The sequence below is a fragment of the Scylla paramamosain genome, chromosome 48, assembly GCF_035594125.1.
Source record: "Scylla paramamosain isolate STU-SP2022 chromosome 48, ASM3559412v1, whole genome shotgun sequence".
NCBI lineage: Eukaryota > Metazoa > Arthropoda > Malacostraca > Decapoda > Portunidae > Scylla > Scylla paramamosain.
Window position 1 is genome coordinate 6,064,966 of NC_087198.1, and position 5,499 is coordinate 6,070,464.

Genomic DNA, 5,499 nt, shown 5'->3' on the forward strand with positions numbered 1-5,499 from the left:
GTGTGTGTGTGTGTGTGTGTGTGTGTGTGTGTGTGTGTGTGTGTGTGTGTGTGTGTGCGTGCGTTTTCTACCATTTTCATCACTAGTAAATAGAGAAACTGTTTTAATACTTGTCTGCTTCCTAGTGCTGAATGAATAACACACATACATTCACACAGACACACAGACACACGGACACACAGACACACAGACACACACACACACACACACACACACACACACACACACACACACACACATTTTTTGTTAAGTGACCAGCAATGAAACAAGCACAAAAGGTGTGAAGTATCCTGTCATCCTTTACGCTGCCAGCAGTGTCTTTGACAGCCGCACTTTATATCATTCCACAAAGGCTGATGAAAAGTCACGTAAGTCAAGGGGTTCGAACAGTACCAGCTGTCTTTCTCCCCATTGTTTCATCCCGTATTCACCCAAATTTCCCTCTCTCTATGTTGTTCTTTTTTATTTCCCCCACTCTTTTCTTCCGTTCCGTTCCGAACAGTACCGAATTTCACTGACCATCGATAAAATAAACAGTAAAAAGGCTGAAGTACTCGGGCCACCCTGTCCTTCGTGGCCTGCCAGTGGTGCCTCACAAACCCACACTTCACACCAACACGTTTCACAAAGATTCAGAAGTCGCGTCACTCAAAAGGCTCGGGCAGTACCTGAATTGCACGACATGGAAGGGACGCACACCGCTGCCGATGCAATACACCTGCCAGTACTCAAAACTGCACCACCTCCCAGCCCGGCAGCTCGAAGAGACCTTACACGCAGGTTTACATACACCAAGACCCTGCGAGGGGTTGCCAATGTCTGCCTGCCGCTCTCCTCACTCGTTACAAGATATAATTCTCTTCCAGCTGCAGATTTCCATGTAGGCTTTCAGTACACGAGTTCAAGGCGACGCGTGGACAGACAGACAAACATGAGCAGCTTCTAGACCCAGTGTTGTTCTGCCTAACCTACACACCACAAGAAATCGCTGGGATGGAATGGATGTTACAGATGAGGAACTTAATTACAGTGACTTGTGGAAGGAAATGTTATTCTTTAAGGCTTGCATGTGGAGTTTATTGCTACAACCATCTAACCTAAAATGTAACGCTGGAAGTGACAAACACGACTCTAATAAATCTGTTGGAAGGAAAGGAGCCTCTTTTTGCCATACTTGAGAAATTTCCGTCGTGGTAAATGTATAAAATAAAATATGCACTTAAGAGTAGCTTGCTTACACGCACAAAACAAGTGCCTCATGGTTCAGTCAGTTAACGCTAGCCTTTTCAATCTGCTCAGCTCAAACTCTGGTCACGTCCACCTCCCTCATCAAAAAAGTAATACATAAAAATAAAACATATACTTACGTACCAAAAATGAGCCCTGGAAATAAAACTAACGCAATAAATAAAGAAAACACAAACTTCTTCTCACTTTGCCAGGAATGTGGCTCAGATTTCTATCCAGAGGAATTGAAGAAGAAAAGAAAATGTTTGCCTAAGACTCCCTAGCTTGTAAAGACACGCTCTGGGATGAATCTGCCGCTATACATTAACAAAACACACCCTTTTCTATTCCATGAAACGAAGCCTTCACCTTGAACGTGGCTCAGATTAGTGTCCTCCAAAGTTTGGCGAGAGAAAAATGAAATATTTCCTTAAATACTGATAAAACTTTTCCTAATGAACATGGTTTGCAATCTGCCCACAACAATTCCGATAATCAAAGAAAAAAAAAAAACGTAAAATCTACATCAGAGAAGGATTTGCATTGCCACATTACAAGGCAGAGATAAGGAATTCTAACCCTTCCTTAGTTTTCTGGAACGTGGTTGAAAATAGTCAAGAAGAATTAAGAAAACGAGAATACATCACTTAAACTCACTAACTTACACAACAAAAGGAATCACATTAGTATAAGAAACCCACAATTAAGTCATGTATTCGTTGGTCCTCACTTTTCAGGGAAGTGGCCGAGATTCTGTCGAGATGAAATAAAAAGAACAAAAGGCCAACGATAAAGAACTGACTCTTCCCGCCTCACACTCCAGGCACGTGGTGAAATTCTGTCTTAAAGACCTTACAAAAACAATACTTAAGTCACACACCACAAGGAATCGTATTACCAAAACAAAAGCTTCAGGTAAAGAGTACTCCTCTCCTTCACTTTTCTGTACCATGCTACAAATTCCCTCGAAAGAAAGAAAGAAAGAAAGAAAGAAATATCATATATATATATATATATATATATATATATATATATATATATATATATATATATATATATATATATATATATATATATATATATATATATATATATATATATATATATATATATATATATATATATATATATATATATATATATCAGCTTAAGACACACATACCAGATGGAATGGTATTATTAAAGCAAAGTAGAAGATGTGTACTGAAGACTATTAACGTTACATCGCAGAACAAATCACATCACCAGAGCAAAGTTTAAAGGTAAACAAGACACAGGCCTCCCCGCTCTGAAGGACGTGCTTGAAATTTCTCCCCTGAGGAATTACGAAAACGAGAAAATGTCAGTTTGAGATTATCGAACCAAGGAAACAGAAGGAATCGTAGGAGTAAAACAAAGGACAGAGAGAAGTAATCCTGTTTTCTCACTTTTCAAGAACATGTTTGAGATTTATGTCGTAAAGAACTTTCAAAGTGAGAAAAAATATTTCGTGGAAACTACTGAAGTTACGGCAGAAGGAATGGTATCAGTACAACAAAGGCTAGGGATACAGACTATTCATCCCTCCTCACTGTGAAGGAACGTGGCTAAGATTATGTGCTGAACAATATAAAAAGTCACGGCATAAGGAATGGTATCAGTACAACAAAGGCTAGGGATACAGACTATTCATCCCTCCTCACTGTGAAGGAACGTGGCTAAGATTATGTGCTGAACAATATAAAAAGCCCCTCCAAAAATATCTGTTAAACATTACTATATTTACTTAGCGCAGGGATTCGTATTAATGAAACAAAAACTGAAGGTATAGAATTGACTCGTTTTTCATCACTTTACAGAAAAAATGTTTTTAGAATTGTGTAGAATTAAGACACGAGAATATATCAATTTAACACTTCCTGACCCACGAAGCAGAATGAATATTAATAGTAGAACAAAGGCTATAGAAAAAAAAGACTCTGGCCTCAGTTTCCTGCAACCTGCGTTTAAGACCTGCCGTGGAGACCTTAGAAAACGAGGACTGCAAGTTGGAGGGAAATCTTTACTTTATATATATATATATATATATATATATATATATATATATATATATATATATATATATATATATATATATATATATATATATATATATATATATATATATATATATATATATATATATATATATACAAAGTGGATGGATGAAAGACAATGATACAGCAAGGTGGTCCGAAGGATTACGCTTTGTACAATTTATGAAGAACAGAGCCCATCATTCTGGTATAAATCGAAGCCCATACAAAGCAATGTTTGGTGTAGAACCAAGGGTTGGCCTTGCAACAACATGCATTCCACGAGATGTTACAGTCAGAACCCGAAATCAACCAAAACTAGTTTCAACTAGTCAGAACTAGTAATATAATTTATTGTTTGTAAAAACTAGTATTACCTAGGCAAAACTAGTTTCTTAACATAAAGGCTCGGTAAAACACGAAATGTATTTTACACCTAGTTTTACCTACACACTTCAGTCAAAACTAGTTTTAACAATTGTTAAGTTTGGGAAAACTAGGTTAGACTAAAAGTGAAACTGGTGTAGTGCCAGGGAAAACATTTCTATGTATAAGTAGCATTAGGGAGTGGAGTGAACCATGTGGGGACCATAAGGGTGGGACTCGCTTGACAAACACCGGAAGTGAGGACGCTGGCTTGTCAGTTTTTGTATGTTTCAGTCCGCTGTCCTCCTGCATTGACACAGGTTAGTACGTGTGTTGTCCTCTGATATCAGATTATTGCAGTGCCGTTTACCTTAATTGTTATTTCTTTGTTAGATGTTACTGAGTCATAGTTTGTAGGGTAGGGGAAGGGGGGGGAGGATTCATTCTCATTTAGCTGGTTCACTGATTTACTTCACCTTTCAGTTGTTCGTGAGCCACCAATACAACAAGATGGCAGCTTGGAGCTCACCTGACCATCCTGAACACCCTCTTGACCGCCCTCCTAACCAGGCAGCTGACACTGAATGGGAGACTATGTTTTTACAGACCATACTGAAGTGGGACGTGCAACAAGAACCACACTACAACATACTTACTGCAGAAAAATACGGTTCACTGTTGCAGGAGGTAAAAAAGGCTAAAACTGCTAAGAAGAAAACGTCTCTACAGTACAGAAGACTGAAGCGGTTTGATGTCATTGAAATTGGTGGTGTTCAAAAACTGATTGCAAGTAGCAAAAATGACCAAGTTCGTTATTACGTTCCTGCTCCCGAGATTTTTGAAGTCATTAAGACATCTCATGTAGCAATCGGTCATGGTGGTCGAGATAGACTGAAATGTGAAATTAAAAGGAAATATGCAAATGTGACAGCCGATATGATAAAGCTCTTCTTGACCATGTGTGAAGTGTGCCAAAGTAAGAAAAATAAAAGAGGACTTGTTTTCAAACCAATCTTACACTCAGAGCTAAATAGTCGGTGTCAAGTGGACTTAATTGATATGCAGACACAAGCAGATGGAAAATATAAATTCATAATGGTTTATCAAGATCATTTAACTAAATTTGTGATACTACGTGCATTGCAATGTAAACGTGCTGAAGAAGTTGCTTATCACCTTGTTGATATTTTTTTAACCCTGCATTTTACAGAGTGATAACGGAAGAGAATTTGTAAATAGTGTTATAACGTCCTTAGCTTCTTTGTGGCCAGAGTTGAAAATTGTGCATGGAAAACCAAGACAGAGTCAAAGTCAAGGGTCTGTGGAACGGGCAAATCAAGATATTGAAAATATGTTAAGTGGATGGATGAAAGACAATGATACAGCAAGGTGGTCCGAAGGATTACGCTTTGTACAATTTATGAAGAACAGAGCCCATCATTCTGGTATAAATCGAAGCCCATACAAAGCAATGTTTGGTGTAGAACCAAGGGTTGGCCTTGCAACAACATGCATTCCACGAGAATTGATTAAAGTTGTAAATAATGAGGAGGATTTGGAGAAGATAATTGCACATGTAAACAAGGACACTGTTGGGGAATCTAATGTTGCTTTGCAGATGATAAATCAAGATGACATAAATTCACGATCTAGTAATAGAAGTGAAGTGTTTTCGTGTTGTGTGTGTGAAATGGAAATAAGTGAAGGTCACTACTGCTCGAAGTGTGGCTCACATATTCACGAATCTTGTGGAATAAACGTTGAGAGCGGCAAGGATATCTTTGGATCTAATGTTATATGTTTAAACTGTAATTCTGAAGCACAAACATCACATGATAGGCAAGTAGCTAGT

The 5,499-nt window shown here is 38.2% G+C and overlaps 1 long non-coding RNA gene across 1 annotated transcript; it reads left to right on the forward strand.

The window, feature by feature from the left end:
- The first annotated feature begins 3,670 nt into the window (after nucleotides 1-3,670).
- Nucleotides 3,671-4,793, forward strand: LOC135095254 (uncharacterized). Its single transcript, XR_010264171.1, has 2 exons — nucleotides 3,671-3,967; nucleotides 4,131-4,793. It is a non-coding gene; the product is annotated as an uncharacterized LOC135095254 (long non-coding RNA).
- Nucleotides 4,794-5,499: the final 706 nt, after the last annotated feature.